Source organism: Hylobates moloch, unplaced genomic scaffold (assembly GCF_009828535.3).
Source record: "Hylobates moloch isolate HMO894 unplaced genomic scaffold, HMol_V3 SCAFFOLD_6, whole genome shotgun sequence".
Classification (NCBI taxonomy): Eukaryota; Metazoa; Chordata; class Mammalia; order Primates; family Hylobatidae; genus Hylobates; species Hylobates moloch.
Genome location: NW_026652281.1, coordinates 69,349,750 through 69,372,927, shown reverse-complemented (window position 1 = coordinate 69,372,927; position 23,178 = coordinate 69,349,750). Strand labels below are relative to the sequence as shown.

Sequence of the window (23,178 nt, the reverse complement as noted above, 5' to 3'; positions counted from 1 at the left end):
CATTGATGCAAAAATCCTCAATAAAATACTGGCAAATCGAATTCAGCAGCACATCAAAAAGCTTATCCACCATGATCAAGTGGGCTTCATCCCTGGGATGCAAGGCTGGTTGAACATACGAAAATCAATAAACATAATCCAGCATATAAACAGAACCAAAGACAAAAACCACATGGTTATCTCAATAGATGCAGAAAAGGCCTTTAACAAAATTCAACAACCCTTCATGCTACAAACTCTCAATAAATTAGGTATTGATGGGAGGTATCTCAAAATAGTAAGAGCTATCTATGACAAACCCACAGCCAATATCATACTGAATGGGCAAAAACTGGAAGCATTCCCTTTGAAAACTGGCACAAGACAGGGATGCCCTCTCTCACCACTCCTATTCAACATAGTGCTGGAAGTTCTGGCCAGAGCAATCAGGCAGGAGAAGGAAATAAAGGGTATTCAATTAGGAAAAGAGGAAGTCAAATTGTCCCTGTTTGCAGATGACATGATTGTATATCTAGAAAACCCCATCGTCTCAGCCCAAAATCTCCTTAAGCTGATAAGCCACTTCAGCAAAGTCTTAGGATACAAAATCAATGTGCAAAAATCACAAGCATTCCTATACACCAATAACAGACAAACAGAGCCAAATCATGAGTGAACTCCCATTCACAATTGCTTCAAAGAGAATAAAATACCTAGGAATCCAACTTACGAGGGATATGAAGGACCTCTTCAAGGAGAACTACAAACCACTGCTCAATGAAATAAAAGAGGATACAAACAAATGGAAGAACATTCCATGCTCATGGGTAGGAAGAATCAATATTGTGAAAATGGCCATACTGCCCAGGGTAATTTATAGATTCAGTGCCATCCCCATCAAGCTACCAGTGATTTTCTTTGCAGAATTGGAAAAAACTACTTTAAAGTTCATATGGAAACAAAAAAGAGCCCGCATTGCCAAGTGAATCCTAAGCCAAAAGAACAAAGCTGGAGGCATCTCGCTACCTGACTTCAAACTGTACTACAAGGCTGCAGTAACCGAAACAGCATGGTACTGGTACCAAAACAGAGATATAGACCAATGGAACAGAACAGAGCCCTCAGAAATACAACCTTCTGATCTTTGACAAACCTGACAAAAACAAGAAATGAGGAAAGTATTCCCTATTTAATAAATGATGCTGGGAAAACTGGCTAGCCATATGTAGAAAGCTGAAACTGCATCCCTTCCTTACACCTTATACAAAAATTAATTCAAGATGGATTAAAGACTTATATGTTAGACCTAAAGCCATAAAAACCCTAGAAGAAAACCTAGGCAATACCATTCAGGACATAGGCGTGGGCAAGGACTTCATGTCTAAAACACCAAAAGCAATGGCAACAAAAGCCAAAATTGACAAATGGGATCTCATTAAACTAAAGAGCTTCTGCACAGCAAAAGAAACTACCATCAGAGTGAACAGGCAACCTACAGAATGGGAGAAAATTTTTGCAACCTACTCATCTGACAAAGGGCTAATATCCAGAATCCACAATGCACTCAAACAAATTTACAAGAAAAAAACAAACAACCCCATCAAAAAGTGGGTGAAGGACACGAACAGACACTTCTCAAAAGAAGACATTTATGCAGCCAAAAAAATATGAAAAAATGCTCATCATCACTGGCCATCAGAGAAATGCAAATCAAAACCACAGTGAGATACCATCTCACACCAGTTAGAATGGCAATCATTAAAAAGTCAGGAAACAACAGGTGCTGGAGAGGATGTGGAGAAATAGGAACACTTTTACACTGTTGGTGGGACTGTAAACGAGTTCAACCATTGTGGAAGTCAGTGTGGCGATTCCTCAGGGATCTCGAACTAGAAATACCATTTGACCCAGCCATCCCATTACTGGGTATATACCCAAAGGACTATAAATCATGCTGCTATAAAGACACATGCACACGTATGTTTATTGCGGCACTATTCACCATAGCAAAGACTTGGAACCAACCCAAATGTCCAACAACGATAGACTGGATTAAGAAAATGTGGCACATATACACCATGGAATACTATGCAGCCATAAAAAATGATGAGTTCATGTCCTTTGTAGGGACATGGATGAAACTGGAAAATATCATTCTCAGTAAACTATCGCAAGGACAAAAACCCAAACACCGCATGTTCTCACTCATAGGTGGGAATTGAACAATGAGAACACATGGACACAGGAAGGGGAACATCACACACCGGGGACTGTTGTGGGGTGGGGAGAGGGGCAAGGGATAGCATTAGGAGATATAACTAATGCTAAATGACGAGTTAATGGGTGCAGCACACCAACATGGCACATGTATACATATGTAACAAACCTGCATGTTGTGCACATGAACCCTAAAACTTAAAGTATAATAATAATAAAATTAAAAAAAAAACTTAGTACAAGAATAGAGCTCATGTTAAGTGTTCTCATCACAAGTTTTAAAAAAATAAACAAAAAATCAAGTGGCACATGGGAAAAAAAAAGAAAATGGATCAATCACTTTCTTCTTGGCTTCCTTTTTGCTGCCTTTGTAAGGTACTTGTTCTTGCCAACCATCATGGTGCTGCTCAGACAGCCAAAAGGGTGGAAATGCCAACAAGTCTTTTATGGTAAAAGTCAGGGCCTGATAGAAAAAGAGAGACTCTAAGACTTGATTTAGGGATATTCGGATGCACAAATCTGAGATGCAAGCTCTCATGCTTCTCTGAATTCTCTCCCCTTGCAGACCAGAGCAGATGCCCCTTGCCTGGGAACCCTGCTAAAGCCTCACCTGATTTGTACTCTTCAAGATGATCGTGCCTCTTTTTATTGTCTTCAGACCAATAACGAAGATTATGTCTCAGCACAGTCTGAATAGAGAAACACAGCTCCCCGCTGCAAGAGTAAATATCTAGCATACCAAAGACATTGCTGGGCTTGGTTAATGTGTCCCAGTAGCAACCAAGGATCACATGGGGGTGTAGATCTTAAAGGAATAAGATTGTGTGTGTGGATGGTGGGTGGCAAGTGTGTATTGCTGGCAAGAATAGAATATAAATAAGACGGGATAGAGGGCAATTTATTGATATAGGAGCCCTCTCTCATGACTTGAAGTTTAACATCAGGGAAAAGACACCTAGAACCTGTCCTAATAGATGACTAGAATAGCTCCTCAAAGTTTCTGCTAACAATGGCCCAAAAGAAATGAGGTGAAAACGCTGGTATTGCCTCAGCATAGTATTCATGAAGGGTTCAGAAAGTTCAGATATGTGGGAATGTTAGAGTGGATTTATGCAAAACCGTAGGAGCCACCACTGTGCTATATTCCTCAGGAAGGTAGAGAGAATATTCCTGTCAGTAGAGGAACGAGGGTACAGGTGAGGGAAGCACTGACATCTTTGAGAAGTCTGATGATGGCCATCATTGATAGGGACCAGGGTTGATGGCAGGAGATGCTGTCATGGAAACAGGCTCCCTATGGGAATCATACAAACATACTTGAAAATATGATTAGGAACAAGTGACAGTTAAAGCCCCTGTTCATAAGACATGAAGAAAACAGGAGACTCCTGGAGAATTACCCTTCAACACTTGCCTGAAAAACCAAAACCAAGCAAATAAAAAACACCTTTGTGATAAACCTATTTTTGTTTAAAGCACTCAATGGAGATCTTTCTGTAGATTTTTTATGGAGATGAAGATTTGACTTTGGTGGTTGTAAATCATCACTATGTTGGGGTTGCTAACACAGGAGTTTATCCTTTGTTTTTTATTTTATTTATTTATTTTTTTTTTTTAGATGGAGTCTCGCTCTGTCACCAGGCTGGAGTTCAATGGTGTGATCTCGGCTCACTGCAACCTCCATCTTCTGGGTTCAAGCGATTCTCCTGCCTCAGCCTCCCAAGCAGCTGGGACTACAGGCATGTGCCACCACACCCGGCTAATTTTTGTATTTTTAGTAGAGACGGGGTTTTACCATGTTGGCCAGGATGGTCTCCATCTCTTGACCTCACAATCTGCCTGCCTCGGCCTCCCAAAGTGCTGGGATTACAGGCATGAGCCACCGCGCCGGGCCAGGAGTTTATCTTCTCTATGGAGTGAACCTAATGTCAGTCAGGACCAGGATGAGCGTGCTATTTGCAACATTCCTTGTATCTAACATCCTTTGCCATGTCATTCTATAGATGCTGTCACTAAAGTGATGGCCAACGTCCCTACCCTTCGAATCTGGGCTTTGGCAAATGGGATGTTAACAACAGCTCCCAAACAGAGTATCACAAAGTACTTGCATGAGCCCACTCCCTCTTATGTTCCTCTAGCATGCCATGAGAACATGCCTGGGCCAGCCTGCTGAAGGAGCTGAGCTGAGTCATCCCGGTCACCCAGCTGACAGCCAGCTGACTCTTAGCAGTGAGAGGCACCCCCACAAAGCTGCTCTGCTGACCACCCCAGACACATGAGCAAAAGAAATGTTTACCATTACATGTCACTGAGGCTTTGTGGTTATTTATTATGTAGGATTGTTAATGGAAAGAGCTATCTGATAGATACCATGAGGCAGATATGTAAGAATGAAAATTACTTTGAACAGGAAGAAGACATGATTACCTTCAGGAGTCTGCTGACCTTCTCTTTCCTGCAGTTGCACAGCTGCAACCTGGAGAGAAGGAAGAATACTAGTGGTGGAATTGAACAATAAGAACAACAACATTTCATAACCAGTAAGGTAATGGTCTCATCTAACAAATCCCTCTCCCAACACATGAGCATGAAGTGCTCCGGCTGGGCAGGGAGGGGTTTGCTGCTGTGTGTAGCTGCCTTCCTGGCCTCCTGGCCTCACCAGCTCCCTGTTCCCCATCATCCTTCCTATGCAGTCTCAATTCAACAAATATTTACTGAAGCCTGAAGCCCCATGTTGCCTGCTGTCCTGCTGGGCGGGGAGGAAACCTGTTTCAAGAGGAGCCCTAGTACAGTTCTTGCCCCCTGGCACCAGCTCTTGCTGAAGAGATATTTACACAAGCATAGGGAGAGCACTGAACTCGGAGTCTGGTGATCCAGATTCGTGTCCCAGCTCAGCCACTCACAAGCCTTGGGCCCACAGAGAAATTCTATCTCCTGCCCACACCTCAGTTTTCTCCTTTCTAAAACAGAGATAATAATCCCCAGCTCACACATGTGGGAGAGGATTCACGAGAACAGAAAGACATCGTAGTAGTTGGAAAGGACTCCCAAGGGACAGGGGTGGGTGCCACCAAGACCAGGCACTAAGACGGCCAGAGGACATTAACTCCTGGCTCTTCAAGGGGGAGGGAGTATGGATGCTCACTCAGGGTGTGGAACCACAGAGTTGGAGGGAGCCTAAAACAAGCCTTGCTCCACAGGGAAGAGGGAGACCCAGGCCTGGTGGGGCCTGGCTGCTCCTGCTGGAATTAGACTTTCACGGACTTGGTATCGGACTCAGCCTGAGCGATGTTTCCTTTGCAGCTCTTGTTGGAAGCTTCCATAAGTAGCACAGCCCATTGCCTGCCACCCACCAACTCCAACCACAGACTTAGCTCAATGTAGAATGTCAGAGGGACACAAATATGGCCTTTTGCCTCAGGCTGTTCCCACCTGGGGTTTAACTGCAGGAGCCTGAGGCTTCCTGGGATTTGAATTGCTTCCCAGAGCTCAGAAACAGTTACCCATGGATCAAAATCCGCCTGTGAACAGAGCATCGATCTACTTCAAAACCAAAGCATCAATCTACTTCCAAACTAGATTTGGGCCAGCTGTAGGGGCTCACACCTGTAATCCCAGCACTTTGGGAGGCTGAGGTGGGAGGACTGCTTAAGGCCGGGAGTTCAAGACCAGCCTGGGCAACATCATGAGACTCTGTCTCTACAAGAAATTAAAAAATTAGCCGGGCATGATGGTGCACAACTGTAATCCTAGCTACTTGGGAGGTTGAGGTTGCAGTGAGCTGAGATTGTGCCACTGCACTCCAGCCTGAGCAACAGAGCAAGATCCTGTCTCAAAAAAAATAAAAAATAAAAAATAAGAGATAATAAAAAGAAACAAAAAAACAAAACAGATCCAGTTTCCAGGGCTCTAATCTTGGAGAGACTAGGCTGGAAAAAAGCTGTAGTCTCATCTATGACCTGAGGGACGACTCTACTGATAGGAAGGGGATGGGTTGTGTAGAACCTGGATAACAGGGACCAGGAAGCAAGACAAAGCCAGCTTTATCCAGGGCCATGCTAGGGAGGGAGAACCTCATTTGAGAGTGGGCATTCTGGGAGCCACAGTCTCCTCCAAGCCTGGATGAGACCCCTCAGGTTGGTCCTGAGTTGATGAAATCCCCTTGCTTCCTTCCCTCTCCATGTTGGAAAATGCACAATCATCCCTTGGATTTGCTACTTTTGGCCACATGAGCAGCTTCATCTGGTTCTTCCTGACCCAGAAACTCCACACCTTGTGGGTGTCTTGTGGCAGGGTGCCCGGCCCCTCTCCAGGACGCTCTGCTGAGGTTCCACACTCATCAAACAGCTTCCAGTAATTAAGTCAGCCTCAGTACCCCCCTCCCCAACTGGAGAGGAGATCCCCTCCTTGGAGGCACAGTTTGCTAATGCCTTAAGTGACACAGTTATTCCTAGGAAGGGTTTGGAAAGGCAGCATTTGACAAGAGGTGGGGCTTAGAAACCCAGCTGGGGCAGAAAACTCTGAGCCCCAGCAGAACTGCTCAGATCTGTGACTATGGCAGAAGCAGATCGTGACCGCCTCCCCAGGCCCTGGTGGACCCTGAAAGGATTTGGGGAAGGCCAAATTTCCTGTACATACCGTTTGTATGGACAACAGTCCTCTGGCAGTCACAGTTACAGGGACTCAGTCCTAGGTTTTTATCCACTCAGACGGGGGACCAAGAAGAGGGTGCCCTTTTGCCCTCTAGCACAAAGATGCCTTCGGGCTCACAGCAGCCCCCCCTGAGACCTGACCTGGGTGCAGACCTCTCCACTGGCAGCACCAGATCTTTCTTCAGCTCTGCGAGGTGCTTTTTTTGCAGTTTCTAACATAGCTGTGGCAGCTAAGCAGACACTTGTCTTAAAACCCTCATTGCAGCTCCTCTTGGGTCCCACTGAGAGCCCTTTGGCAAAGCTCGAAAGCTTGTCCACACTATCAGTGTTCAGCCAGGCCCTGCCCTGTGTATAAACAGGAAATCTTAAAGTTCCAATGTGCACCTTCTTCAAGCAATAAAGGCTCTTAACAAGCTCCACAGTAAAAGACACTGACCCAGAAAAGCAAACTTCCACAGAGGGGAGGCTGCGTTAATGGAGTCGACCAGTCATTAGTGGCAACCCCATGACTTTAATGATTTGCACAGATGACCTAGACGGGAAGAATAAAAGCAGGCCTTTCAAAGAGCTCCAGAGTGTGGAAATTCAGGAAGTGTAGCCCACAAGTAGGACATGCCAAGTAATTATTAAGAAGAGAACAAAAGTGAAAAGAAAGAATCACAGGAAAACTCTAGAAGGAATTGAAAGAAACTAAGTTTTGAAAGAAAAAGTGAGTGAAAGAAAACAAAAACAAATAACAAAAGAAAAATGTGTTCATCTGTCATAGGGGAGAATGACCTTCCTGCAGATCAGAAGCCAGCCGGGTTATTGTTAGTAGGTGATTTCCCAGGGCTGGCACCCAGCAAACAGCTGCAGGGCAAAGGTAAACAGGATGCTGGGGAGAACTGGAGGATGATACAATTTCATAGGAAGTGCTGTTATTCCCATGTAATATTTACATTAAAATCTCATTTAGGTTCACTGCCTTATTTTCTTGAAAAAGACTGGCAAATTTTCAGCCTCTTCCCATGAAAGAAATCATACAGTGCCCCCTTTAAAATGTCACATCTGTCACAGTTGAAAATTAACCACAAAAAAAGAAAAAATAATGCTCATATAGAAAAAATACCTTCCTGATTTTGAAATAGGGAGTTCCATTCTAATGCCAGATTTTTTATCTGATAATACATTAGAGACCTTGGGAAGAATATTCACATTTTTAGGTCACAATAAAAATAGCTACAACAACAGTGGTTACTCTTATTTGTTCATACATTTTGGAGAGAGAGAGGGCTAATTCCAAAAAGATAACACAGGGTAGAATTCTTTTTTTTTTTTTGAGACGGAGTCTCGCTCTGTCACCCAGGCTGGAGTGCAGTGGCGCAATCTCGGCTCACTGCAAGCTCCGCCTCCCGGGTTCACGCCATTCTCCTGCCTCAGCCTCTCCGAGTAGCTGGGACTACAGGCACCCGCCACCACGCCCAGCTAGTTTTTTTGTATTTTTAGTAGAGACGGGGTTTCACCGTGGTCTCGATCTCCTGACCTCGTGATCCGCCCGCCTCGGCCTCCCAAAGTGCTGGGATTACAAGCGTGAGCCACCGCACCCGGCCCACACAGGGTAAAATTCTTATAAGGCATTTACCATAAACAATATTCTCTTTTCTTTCCAAACCCCGAACCCTGACTCAAGACTATTCTCAATGGTTTATGTATATTAACTGTTTTAATCCCAACACTAATTGCATAAGGTAGCTATGATTATCATTTCCTCTTTACAGATGTGGAAAAACACAGCACAGAGAGGTTGAGCAACTTGCTCAAGACATGCAACTAGTAAGTGGTGAGGCTCAGATTTGAACCCAGCTAATCTGGTGCCACGGTCCGAGTTTTTCAACAGTAAACTATGCTGCTAGTAAGAACACCCCAAACCACACAGAAGAAATTATGTCTAAAAGTACAGTGTTGACTTTAAATGAATATTTGTGTTAAGTATTAGGTCACAAGCTAGGGGCTGTAACATGGGTTCCCACTTAAAGTTACTTTCATAGGGTCCCAAATATTTTATCATAAAGCCAAAAGAGTCAATCTTTCCAAGTTTTGTTTTCCCTAAAGTTATCTTCCTTCTAGAGGTGAGAGGGATCCCCAGTGTATACTTCCTTCTAGGAACAAGAGAGTCACTGCTATGTGTCTTTTTTTTTTTGAGACAGGGTCTTGCTCTGTCACCCTAGCTGAAGTGCAGTGGTGTGAACATGGCTCACTGCAGCTTTGATCTACTGGGCTCAAAGGATCCTCCTGCCCCAGCCTCCTGTATAGCTGAGACACAGGCAAATGCCTCCATGCCTGTCTAGTTTTTGGCTTTGTTTTTTGTAGATACAGGGTCTCCCTGCATTGCCAGGCTTGTCTCAAACTCCTAGGCTCAAATAGTCCCCCCACCTCAGCTTCTCAAGTGCTGAGATTACAGGCATGAGCCACTGCATCTGGTTAACGTGTCACTTTGAAATCAGTTGTTTCTGCAAGAACTGTAAAAGAGTCATCATAAAAGACTAAACTGGCCGGGTGCGGTGGCTCACGCCTGTAATCCCAGCACTTTGGGAGGCTGAGGTGGGCAGATCACAAGGTCAGGAGATCGAGACCATCCTGGCCAACATGGTGAAACCCCATCTCTACTAAAAATACAAAAATTAGCTGGGCACAGTGGTGCATGCCTGTAATCCCAGCTACTTAGGAGGCTGAGGCAGGAGTATCACTTGAACCCAGGAGGCAGAGGTTGTAGTGAGCCAAGATTGCACCACTGCACTCCAGCCTGGCAACATAGCTAGACTCCGTCTCTTAAAAAAAACAAAACAAAACAAAACAAAAAACTAAATTAGGGCTGGGCATGGTGGTTCATGCCTGTAATCCCAGCACTTTGCGAGGCTGAGGCGGGCGGTTCGTCTGAGGTCAGGAGTTCAAGACCAGCCTGACCAACATGGAGAAACCCCGTCTATACTAAAAATACAAAATTAGCTGGGCATGGTGGCTCATGCTTGTAATCCCAGCTACTCGGGAGGCTGAGGCAGGAGAATCACTTGAATCTGGAAGGCGGAGTTTGCGGTGAGCCAAGATCACGTCATTGCACTCCAGCCTGGGCAACAAAAGCAAAACTCGGTCTCAAAAAATAAAAATAAAAATAAATAAAAGACTAAATTAGAGTTTGGGGAAGAAAAAAAAAAACCTAAATTATAAAATCACAAATCCTGGGCAATAAATTAAATCCTTCCAATCCTCCCCTTCTTACTTTGGTTTTGAAATATTTCTTTCATTTGTATCAAAGAGCACTCTCCAGACCAAAGGCTGTCACTGCCAGTGAGTCAGGTATATTCCTAACCCTGTTTTGTGGGACTCTTCAGTGCCTTCCGTCTCCAAGGAGACCCCATCTCATCCCAGGGCCCATCTGGAAACACGTGTCTCAAGTGGGCCAGATTTAAAATAGGTTTAGTGTGAACATTTTCATCCCATAACTTTAAACCATGCAATGAGATAGAAAACAGTATGTTTATAAGTTCTCCATCACATTAGAAACAAACTTTGAAGACCACGCAGCCAACAGGGTTAAGAAAAGCAGAAGTTGTAGTTTTGAAAACATTAAGATGCTTGTTTTAAGAATCAGAAATCTAGGCCGGACACGGTGGCTCACGTCTGTAATTCCAGAACGTTGGGAGGTCAAGGTGGGTGGATGACCTGAGGTCAGGAGTTCAAGACCAGCCTGGCCAACATGCTGAAACCCAGTCTCTACTAAAAATACAAAAATTAGCCAGGTGTGGTGGCAGATGCCTGTAGTCCCAGCTACTCAGGAGGCTGAGGCAGGAGAGTCACTTGAACCCAGGAGGCAGAGGTTGCAGTAAGCTGAGATTGCACCACTGCACTCCAGCCCTGGTGACAGAGCAAGACGCTGTCTCAAAAAAAAAAAAAAAAAAAAAAGAAAAAAACATTTAAGAATAAGAAATCTTATTTTATGCATTAAATAATCACTGGTCACAAAATAAAATTCAGAGTTATTATTTCCCTAAGTCCTATAACTATAATCTAAGTTCTCTAGATGGTAGTTTTGACATGTGTGGATGTCTTTATCAGTTTTGCAAATCTCTCAAACATCTGCAAAGCAGTTTTAATGGAATGTGATTGTGTGTTGAGAAGCAGTGTTTAACTTCTCCAGAAATTTTGTCCTAATGCTCTTAGTCTCAGGCCTTCTTTGCAAGACCCTTTGTAATCCTTTAGTGGAAATGAATTTCTATTGGTGGTGACTTTCATTTTCTTCAAACCATACAGATGCTAATAAGGATTTGCTGCTTGCTTATTTAAAGAACATGATTAAGCCATTTTAAAGTATCTTTGTGGGCCAGGCACCAGGTGTTTTGTTTTGTTTTGTTTTTGTTTTTTTCATACACTTAGAGGAGGGGGAATGGCTAATTCCAAGGAAACAACATGGTGAGCAGTGTCATAATACATATTTGCAAACAGCATTTTTCTGAATGTTGTTTATTATGTAAACTAAAGGACCTTTGTTCTTCAGTAAAATAGAGCAGATAAGTAAATCACTGTAGAAAAACAATTTCTAAATGGTTTCTTAAAAATAAAGTTTTAGGCCAGGCACAGTGGCTCACACCTGTAAATCCCAACACTTTGGGAGCCCAAGATGAGTGGATCACCGGAGGTCAGGAGTTTGAGACCAGCCGGGTCGACATGGTGAAACTCCATCTCTACTAAAAATACAAAATTAGCCGGGCATGATGGCACATGCCTGTAATTCCAGCTACTCAGGAGGCTGAGGCAGGAGAATCACTTGAACCCGGGAGGCAGAGGTTGCAGTGAGCTGAGATCACGCCATTGCACTCCAGCCTGGGCAAAAAGGGCAAAACTCCATCTCAAAAAAAAAAATAAGAAGAAGAAAAAATAGTTTTAGGCCAGGTGTAGTGGCTCATGCCTATAATTCCAACACTTTGGGAGGCTGGGTGGGAGGATTGCCCATGATCTTGAGCCCAAGAACTCGAGGCTACAGTGAGCTATGGTCATGCCACAGCACTCCACCCTGGGGCAACAGAATGAGACACTGTCTCAAAAAACAAAGTTTTAGTCAATTTATGTTTTATATATTAATTGTAGAAAATGTTAAAAATACAAGAAAACATTAAAATCACTCATAACCTCACCTTCCAGAAAAAGAATTAACATTTTGTTTCACTTTTGTCCTGTATATACATGCATTTTAAAAATCTGTTTTGTGCCCTGAGTTCTGCTCAGGTTTGTCCCTTTCTCTGATGATCAAGGCTTGGTACGTGGGTCAAGGTGGTCACCCCAGTTGTCATCTTCTCTCTGGATAAGTTCATTCCTTACAGGATGCTCAGGCTCTAATTCTAACTTCTCGTGGGCCTGCCCCAGCAGTTTCCAGAAAAGCCCAGGCATTTCTGAACTTTATTTTGTATGTATGTATGTATGTATGTATGTATGTATGTATTTATTTTAAGACAGAGTCTTGCTCTGTCACCCAGGCTGGAGTACAGTGGCATGATCTTGGTTCACTGCAGCCTCCACTTCCCAGGTTCAAGCAATTCTCGTGCCTCAGCCTCCCAAGTAGCTGGGATTATAGGCATGTGCCGTCACACCTGGCTAATTTTTTGTATTTTTAGTAGAGACAGGGTTTCACCATCTTGACCAGGCTGGTCTTGGTCTCGAACTCCTGACCTCAGGTGATCTGTCTGCGTTGGCCTCCCAAAGTGCTGGGATTACAGGCATGAGCCACCGCACCTGGCTATGAACTTTAGCTTGGACTCAATCTGGACCATCCTCCCATGCCCTGGTCCCCAGTATTCTTTGTGAAGAAGGATAATAGAAACATGGCAGCTGCATTCTAATATTGGAAGGGTGATCATGGAGCAGAAGGGGCACAGAGGTTCTCTGAAGCTCTAGGGGACAAAACTAGGACAGGTAGAAAATAGAATAGCTTACTTCAGAAGCAGAGAATTCTCTGCCCTTGGCGATATTCACTTGTGGGGATGGTTGTGGGATGGAGCATGGAAAGCAGAGAGTCAGTGACAGTGTCCTTGTCAGAAGGTTCTGTGACCGTACGTATTTCCAGGGTTGACTCTGTATCTACATGGCATGACTTATGGGTGTCCTGAACATTCTTTTTTCTTTTTTTTGAGACGGAGTCTTGCTCTGTCACCCAGGCTACAGTGCAATGGTACAATTTTGGCTCATTGCAACCTCTGCCTCCCGGGTTCAGGTGATACTCCTGCTTCAGCCTCCCAAGTAGCTAGCACTACAGGTGTGCGCCACCTTGCCCAGCTAATTTTTGTATTTTTAGTAGAGAAGGGGTTTCACCATGTTGGCCAGGCTGGTCTTGAACTCCTGACCTCATGTGATCCACCCACCTTGGCCTCCCAAAGTGCCGGGATTACAGATGTGAGCTACCGTGCCTGGCCAATGGTGTCATTAACATTCTGCCTCCACATCAACGATCTTGATCATGGCTGTAGCCACAGGGCCCAGAACGGGGCCTGGCACATTGTAGGCACTCAGTAAATGTTTGTTGCAATGAATGAATGAACCAACCTGGCTGCGGTGGCTGCTCCTTTGCTCTCCACTTTTAGAGACTATGGACCAGCAGACATGCTGGACTTTGACCAGGGCCTGGTGGGAAGTGCTGAGAACTGCTGGCTTCTTATTTCACAGAATTATCCATTTTCTGTTGTTTCTTGGGAGGGCCCTTGGTCTTAGCTTTCACACAGTGGTATGTAGAATGAACTGGGAGACAGCCAATTTAGGCTCTTTCATCTACCAAACAAACCAAATCCATAACATTTGATTTGATGGATGGAATCCCCAGTGGATGATTTCACTCAGCCCTTTAAACAATGGAATGAGACCACTGGCCTCCTGCAGGCTTTCTCTTGGTGGGGAGTGAGGGGAGTGGTGGTCTGGAACGGGGAGATAAGTGTTAAAGGATAGAGGTTGGGCGCAGTGGCTCACACTTGTAATCCCAGCACTTTGGGAGGCCAAGGTGGGCAGATCACGAGGTCAGGAGATCGAGACCATCCTGGCTAATTCGGTGAAACCCCGTCTCTACTAAAAATACAAAAAATTAGCCGGGTGTGGTGGTGGGCGCCTGTAGTCCCAGCTACTCGGGAGGCTGAGGCAGGAGAATGGCGTGAACCTGGGAGGCGGAGCTTGCAGCGAGCCAAGATCGTGCCACTGCACTCCAGCCGGGGCGACAGAGCGAGACTCCATCTCAAAAAAACAAGGATGGAGAAGACACAGGATTACTTCAAACTGGAAAATACCCTTTTCAGGGATCACATAACCCTAACTTACAATATAGATACCTAAAATCAAGTCTTGCTATATTTTTGTGGCAGAAGGAATTGACGATTTAAAAAAACAAAAACAAAAACAAAAACAAAACTCCCCTCAGGCACGGTGGCTCATGCCTGTAATCCCAGCACTTTGAGAGGCTGAGGTGGGTGGATCACCTGAGGTTAGGAGTTCAAGACCAGCCTGGCTAACATGGTGAAACCCCGTCTCTACTAAAAATACAAAAATTAGCCAGGTGTGGTGGTGCACACCTGTAGTTCCAGCTACTCGGGAGACTGAGGCAGGAGAATCACTCGAACCTGGGAGGTGGAGGTTGCAGTGAGCCAAGATCACACCGCTGCACTCCAGCCTGGGTGACAGAGCAAGACTCCATCTCAAAAAAGAAAATAAAAACAAAAACAAACTTGGCCGGGTGTGATGGCTCACACCTGTAATCCCAGCACTTTGGGAGGCTGAGGCAGGTGGATCACTTGAGGTCAGGAGTTCGACAGCAGCCTAGCCAACATGGCGAAACCCCGTCTCTACCAAAAATATAAAAAAATTAGCTGAGTGTGGTGGTGGGCTCCTGTAATCCCAGCTACTCAGGAGGCTGAGGCAGGAGAATTGCTTGAACCTGGGAGGCGCAGGTTGCAGCGAGCCGAGATTGTGCCCCTGCACTCCAACCTGGGTGACAGAGTGAGACTCCATCAAAAAAAAAAAAAAAAACAAAAAACCCTCTACAAAATGCCATTTTAGGACTCTATAATGTTAATATTTTTGGCTGCTTTAATGAGTATGAGTAGCTGTTCCATAGCAGAGACTATCTCACATAGGGTAGATTTGAAGCCATTGCTTTAGAAGATGATATGCTTGAATTGATTGTACACCTGAGGACTGAAGTTGAAACCACCGGCTAGAAGTGAATGCTTTTTGCTTTGTCATGGGCCAGTGGACTTTGCCTGGGAATCTCCCCAGAGCTGAGGCCAGCAAAGGTTGCACTCTGAAAGAGTGTGAAAGGGTGGCGATAGGTCTCAGTGGTGAACCACGTAATGGAAAATGCCTCTCCCCATCCTGCACAAGAATGACAAACATCAGCCACAGCGCTCCCTTGTCTTTTGTACCAGTGTGGCTTATAGAAACCGGACAGTATCAACGGACATTTTCTCTGGGCTTTTAAGGGGAACACATTGTATCTTGAGGCATTTCATCTGCAGAAGCTGTACTCAGAACAAAGAAAAGCTTCTGTGTGCTCGGTAAACAAAAGATGCCCAGTTTCCCTTCCCCATATTGCCAGCTGCCATGACACACAGTTTGGCCTCAGCCCACTCAACCACAGGTGAATTTGACCACAACCATACACCCTCGCAACCTACCAACTACAGTGACATAGAGATAGCACTTTCTAAATGTAAAATGTCATTAATGTGAGTGTTTATTGTCTAGCAATAAAGTTATGCCTATCATCAAAGTATCCAGGATCCAGAGGGAATGGAATAGGGCAGTAATTTTGAATCTGGTTGTGATAAAAGCCCAAAGCTAGACAGGCAAGAGGAGTGTAAGTGGCATGGCTTTAGCCTGCATACTCTCAGGGCCTTATCTGCTGTCAGCCAGGTAGCCAGGCAGGAGTCTGTGGCTTTAATTCTACTTCCCCAACTTCCCACCTCACCCCCAGAACTAAACTGCCATCGGTCTCATATACCCTCCTCTGTCCCCAGTGACTGAAGTCACCTCCAACCAGGCTGTGCCTACTAGCCTTCCTTTTTCCCTTCATGATTTTTCCAAGTGAAGGGACTAAATGAAAATATAAAGCAAGTCTTGTGATTTTTCTGAGGCTACATAAACTACCTGCCTCATTCCAGTGAGCTCTGCAGGGGTGTAACCTTCATTTTAACAAGGTTATGATATACTAACCCTCACCCCATCACCCCACAATTCTCTTATCTCACCATGGACTAAATATTTTTCTTTGTTCCCCTAAAGGAAGCTTACTCCGTAAAGATTTCTGAAAAAAACTTTTTTAATGGAAAATGTGCCAGGGCAGAGATGGAGGAGGTAGTAGGGCAGGCTGGGAGTGTGGGGAGGGAGGTCCACAGGCCTCCCTGTTCACATCACACAGAACCTCCCTTAGAAAAGCCCTCTAGAGGCCAGGTGCGATGGCGCACGCCTGTAATCTCAGCACTTTGGGAGGCTGAGGTGGGTGGATGGCAAGGTCAAGAGATCAAGACTATCCTGGCCAACATGGTGGAACCCCGTCTCTACTAAAAATACAAAAATTAGCTGGGTGTGGTGGTGGGTGCCTGTAGTCCCAGCTACTCAGGAGGCTGAGGCAGGAGTATCGCTTGAACCCGAGAGGTGGAGGTTGCAGTGAGCCGAGATTGTGCCACTGTACTCCAGCCTGGTGACAGAGCAAGACTCCGTACCAAAAAAAGAAAAGAAAAAAAAAAGAAAAGGCCCCTAGACATATCTCTCCCCACCCCCCACCCTCCATCTCCCCCACCTCCGTCTTCTGCAAGCTCCCTTTTCATCAACATTCTAACCTTTCCCTTCATCCCAAACTCCCCATCCCGACTACCTCATCCCTTCTCTTATGCAAAGTTAGTTAGTTCCTGGGCCTGCAGAGACAAGGTGACTTTATGGTTCATAAAGAAGAGCTCTCCCAGCTACCAGGAACCCCACTGGTGGAAACATTTTAAATACCTGACCATTTTCCTGGGTTTTAAATTTTTTTGTTTTGGTTACCTATACAAACTCATCCAGACAAATTGTACATGGCCTCCCTGGAGGTCCCCCTTGCCAAGCTGAGCCCACAGCTTTGATGATGGCAGCTTCTTGCTATGCCACACTGATTTCTGAAATGAGCTCGAGTCCACAAATGGACCCCCACTGACCTCCCAGGTAATACTCCCCTCAGTTCAGATTGAAGGCTTTAGGGGACCCCACTCAGGGCTGGCTTCTAGGTACGCAGCCTTCGTGGCAGCACAGGCCCCATGGTTAGAATGGTCCTGCCGGTGGTTTAATCCTCTGCTGTTGCCATCCTTTTTTAATTTTCAATTTTTATGGGTACATAGTAGTTATATATATTTATGGGGTATGTGAGATATTTTGATACAGACATACAATGCATAATAATTACAACAGGGTAAATGGGGTATCCATCACCTCAAGCATTTATCATTTCCTTACGTTATGAACATTCCAATTATACTCTTTCAGTTATTTTTAAATGTACTATAAACTATTGTTGACTACAGTCACCGTGTCGTGCTATGAAATACTAGATCTTATTCATTCTATTTAACTATATTTATGCACCATTAACCTTCCCCCCTTTCCCTCCCCTACCCACTACCCTCCTCAGCTTCTGGTAACCGTCATTCTATTCTCTATCTCCATGAGTTCAATTATTTTGGTCTTTAGCCCCCACAAATGAGTGAGAGCATGCAAAGTTTGTCTTTGTGTGCCTGGCTTATTTCACTTAACGTAATGACTTCCAGTTCCATCCACACTGTTGCAAATGACAGGATCTCATTCTTTTTTATGGCTGAATAGTACTCCATTGTGTATATATGCCACATTTTCTTTATCCATTCATCTGTTGATGGACACTTAGGTTGCTTCCAAACCTTGGCTATTGTGAACGCTACTACAGTAAACATAGGAGTGCAGATATCTCTTTGATACACTGATTTCCTTTCTTTGGGGTGTATACCTGCTGTTGCCATCTTGAAATTCTTAAGAATTTTGAACAATTGGCCCTGTATTTTCAGTGCACTTGGCCCTACAATTATGTAGCCAGTCCTGTCTACATATGGCCATCCCAGAAAATCTCTCTTCCTTCAAAGCAGTTTCTCCACAGCTCCCCACTAGCCTTAACCTCTAGGCCCATCTGCCTTGGCCAGCTGGGCCCCACTCACTGTAGGGTGCTGGGCCTGTAGAGATGGTGGGGACTTTTTCTCTAACAAAGCCACAGAAACCAGGGTCCCTGAGGAGGAGGTGAGGGGAAGGAGACAGGGAGGCTTGAGAGAGGCGTCCCTCTGACCACATGCCAATTCCAGAGATTCCCCCAGTAGAGAGAATTCCTTTCCAACTGTTCTGAAAATAAGAATATTCCTGAGAGGTCCAGCCCCCACCACAGGATTAGTCTCCACCCTGCTGTGAACATGTCCGTAAGCTGTTGTAAGCTGATTGGTAGCGGAGACCCTGGTACAGTGGGAAATTTGAAGGAAGGAGAAGAACATTTTGGCACTTGGAGGAGAGGAAATTCAGGAAGGAGAAATCTGGCTGAGGGGCGACAGAGTGGGCAGTAAGACAGGGGAGAGATAATAGAGGGGACTGCAGGGGGAGATGCTGGAGAAGTGTTTCTTCTACTTCACAATTTTGCTGGACTCTGAAGACAAAAGCCTGGATGGGTAAAAGGGCCTGTATTAGCTTCCTGGGGCTTCCATAGCAAATTACTGCAAACTGGGTAGCTTAAAGCAATAGAAATGTATTCCTACAGCAAGAAGTCTAAAATGCACACAGTGTCAGCAAGGTGGGTCCCTTCTGGAGGGTCCGAAGGACAGCATCTTCCAAGCCTCTTCCCTGGCTTGTGGAGGCTGCCTGCCTGGCCAGCTTTACTGTTCCTCGGGTTGCTGACACCCACTGCAATCTCTGCCTCCTGTGTGTCTCTGAGTGCCAAATCTCCCACTCCTTTATTTTACAAGGACACCAGTCATTGGATTTAGAGCCCACTCTAAATGCAGAATGATCTCATCTCGAGAACCTTATCTTAGTAATATCTGCAAAGACCCTATTTCCAAATAAGGTCATATTCACAGGTATTGGGCATATCTTCTTGAGAACCTAAGTCAACCCACTACGGGGTCTTTAGATTTTCAGTTTCCATTTGCCTTTTATTCAAGCTTTACTTGAACTTTTGAGCTTTGGATTTCCACTTGATAGAAATACTGAAATCCTGAGGCCCTTTATTAATGAATAATAGTAAAACCTCTGCGAATTCGAGGCAGTTTAAAAGCTTGTCCTTCGAGACACTCTGCAGGATCTTCTAGCATCCCAGGAGAATGGGAGGGAACAATAGCAACATGCCTTTGATCTCTTCGGTAGGAAAGTTTCAACAGGAGCCAAGGCCTGTGCTTTAATATTGGTGTACATTAGTCAGAACATAGAAATGTGAGTGTTTACAATCTTGAGACGTCAGTGGAAAAGTAACAAGAATGTGGCTCTAAGAGCTGCTCACCAAAATAACTTGTTTGTTGAAAAATAGGGAAAAATCTAACACAATATTGGTGAATAAAACTTCTAATGAGTGAACCCCATTCATACTCCTTTCCCATGCTTTTAGGAAAACATAAATTATATAGAAATAGTACTACAGATGAACAAATGGAAGTTATATGTGATTTCTAATAATTAAAGAAAGGTTCTGTTATCTTGGGAGATTTGGCATTAAATCTAAATTATTAATATAGGAAAATAATCATATTTCCTCTTAATTCCACCAATTTAATTTTTCTTTCAAGTATCATCATGGCCGGTCAAGGTCCAGAGTTTCTGCAGTTTGAGTGAAATTGAGATGGAGTCTCGCCCTGTCACCCAGGCTGGAGTGCAATGGTATTATTTTGGCTCACTGCAACCTCCACCTCCAAGGTTCAAACGATTCTCCTGCCTCAGCCTCCTGAGTAGCTGGGATTATAGGCTTGCACCATCACGCCTGGCTAATTTTTTTGTTGTTGTTGTTGTATCTTTAGTAGACACAGGGTTTCACCATGTTGGCCAGGCTGGTCTTGAACTCCTGACCTCAAATGATCCGCCCGCCTCCGCCTCCCAAAGTGCTGGGATTACAGGCGCTCACCCCTGGCTGTTTCATTTCCCTTTTTTTATGTTCAGAAAAATCTGAAACACCCGGTGAGCACACTCATCCTAATCACATTTCATGACCAGTAATACCACCATGCAATTAACTTAATAAATGGTTTTCATTAAAAAAATAGAAAGAATAGTTAACAAAATTATAAAAATGAATAAACGGAAGTTGCCCTACCAGACAATACATCTCACAGCTAAAATTCTTAAAATATTGTAGCACTATCACATAAAGACCCACATACATGAATGAAATGGAATTACAAACGTTGACTTCAGTAATTTATATAATAAAGGCAACATTTCAAATCAACTAGATAGCCATCAAGAAAAAGGATATTTGCACCCCTACCTCATACCTTAGAGTAAAATTAATACTGAATACAGCAAAGGTAAAGATGTAAAAAAACGAACACATACATATACATGCATGTGTTCATGTGTGCACACATGCACACACAGAGTGGAAGAAAACATGGGGAAAATTTTATAATTTCAGAGTGAGAGAGGGCTTTTCAAGTATGACAAAAAATCCAGAAGACTAAAAGAAAAGAGAAATTTAACTACACACAAAAAATTTTTTGGCATGGAAAAACCATAAGCAAAGTAAATGGTAGGTAATAAATGGGAAAAAATGTTTATAGCTCACATCACAAACAAAAGACTAATTTCCTTTCTCTCTTCCTCTCTCTGTACACACACATACACACGCCCACCCATACACTCTTCTTACAGAGAAAGATCTAAAAACCAATAGAAAAATGGGCAAAGGCTATGGAGACAATTTGCTAAAGAGGAAGCAAACACTGAAAAGATGTTCACCTCGTTCTTAGATTTTGATATGTATAATATGATTTGAAAGTACAATTCAATTATATTTCAAAAAGAAGTTTGTTTTCAAAAACAAACAAAATGCCATGTTTAACTCATCAGATTGGAAAGGCGAAAAGACCTTGAGCATATATCCAATTTGCTCTTTATAACAATGTGACTGACGCTATTCCCACCAAGATGGAGTTCCCTCCCTTTGTGTCCCCTCTCCTTACACCTGAGTGGGCTTGTTAACTCACCCCACTGGATGGATCACGGAAGGGATACTATGTGACATCCAAGCATGGCTTTTTATAAGGATGCCTCCTTCAGTCACTTGCCCCAGGCATCTTTCTTCTCTTCCCCTAGCCCTGGACATGCTTCTAAGACTAGACCATAAAAAGGATCTAGCTTCCACCTGGCACTCTTTCTGTCTCCCAGGTACTCTTTGGAGACCTGGGCCCCCATGTAAGATGTTTGGCTACCCTGACGTCACCAAGTTGAAGAAACCATGTGGAGAGACCACAAAGAAATAGAAATAGAAAGAGATACCTGAGTGGTCCCAGTGATTCCGTCACCGAGAGTTTTGGCTTGTGCACCAGAGGTGTAAGTCCTGTACCAGATATGTGAGGAAATCTTCAAAATTATCCATCTGAAAAGCAACCTCCTGTGAGACCCCAAACCAGAATAGCCCAGCCAAGCCGTCCTTGCATCTGGAAACCGTGAGCGATGAGAAACAATGATTGTTGTTTGTCACTAAGTTTTGGGGTGATGTGTTAGGCAGCAATAGGTAACTAATGCACATACCCATATAACACTTGCTGCTGGTAAAGTGCTACATCCTCCTTGAAGATTAGTGATTTATTAACATCTAATCAAAATAACACATACATAAGCCCTTTCCCCAGACATTCCACTTTTAGAATTTTCTTGGGCTGGGCATGGTGATTCATGTCTGTAGTCCCAGCACTTTGGGAGGCCAAGGCAGTTGGATCGCTTGAGGTCAGGAGTTCAAGACCAGCCTTGTCAACATGGAGAAACCCCATCTCTATAAAATATTTTTTAAAAAAGAAAGAATTTTCTTAACAAATATACTCACACAAATGCAAAGTGACATATGTACAGTATTATTTATCACAGCACTATTTCTTTTTTTTTTTTTTTTTTTTTGAGATGGAGTCTCTCTCTGTTGCCCAGGCTGGAGTGCAGTGGCGCAATCTTGACTCACTGCAAGCTCCGCCTCCTGGGTTCACGCCATTCTTCTGCCTCAGCCTCTCCGAGTAGCTGGGACTACAGGCGCCCGTCACCATGCCCAGCTAATTTTTTATATTTTTAGTAGAGACGGGGTTTCATCGTGGTCTCGATCTCCTGACCTCGTGATCCGCCTGCCTCGGCCTCCCAAAGTGCTGGGATTACAAGCGTGAGCCACCGCGCCCGGCCATCACAGCACTATTTCAATAGAGATTATTGGAAACAACCTAAATATGGGCCCGTTTTAGCAAATTATTCATTCAACAGATTATTGTGCCATTTAAAAGAAAATGAGGCTATTCTTTGTGTGTTTATATAAAAATAAATCTCCAATTTTAATGCAAAACAACAAAAAAGTAAGCTGCAAGGCAGTGTGTGTAGCACGGTCGCAATTGCAAAAGAGAAGAAAGAAAAAAATATTTGTCCATAATTGCATGAATATGCATAGATTATCTTCGCAGTTACACAATGAACTTTCTATATCCATTGCCTGGGGAAGAGAACAGAAGACTAAGAGATCAGAATGGGAGGGCAGAGTTTCACTGTGTGCTTTTAGTACCTCTTAACTTTATGCCAGGTGAATATATTATCTAATCAGAAACAAATAAATCAGATTTACTTAAAAAATAAATTTCTATCAATTGTTTCTGCTTTTACTTAACACTGGACTTTTAGATATTAGGGCTGGATCGTCAGTCTGAGGTGTATGTCATGCAGACAGGGAACTACTAGGAAGAGAGCAGTTCCCTGGCAAAGCCCCACCTCAAGCCTGAAAACCCGCAGCCCTAAATGAGAATAGGCATTCCTGTTTTCATGCCCCAAAAGTTGCCTATTGGCCTGCCATGCCCCTATCTTGTACCCATATAAACCCTGAACCCCAGGCTCTGGGGGAAGATGAGCAGACAAACAGCAGAATGCATGGCAGAGAAAGAGAGAAGAGAAGGAGCATCTGAATGCTGAGAGGAGTTTGGCTAGGGATGATCACAGAACAGATCAGACACTGAACAGCCAAACTCCAGGGGAAGATCATCTTCCCACTCCATCCCCCTTTTAGGTCCCCATCCATCCCACTGAGAGCTACCTCCACCATTCAATAAAA

General features: G+C 44.1%; 1 protein-coding gene across 1 annotated transcript in view; it reads right to left on the bottom strand.

The window, feature by feature from the left end:
* LHFPL2 (LHFPL tetraspan subfamily member 2) overlaps positions 1 to 21,144 on the bottom strand; it is a 229,490-nt gene extending 208,346 nt beyond the window's left edge. Inside the window, exon 1 of the mRNA XM_058440772.1 lies at positions 21,089 to 21,144. The gene's annotated coding sequence lies outside the window, so the exon portion shown is untranslated. The remainder of the gene's footprint in view (positions 1 to 21,088) is intronic.
* Positions 21,145 to 23,178: the final 2,034 nt, after the last annotated feature.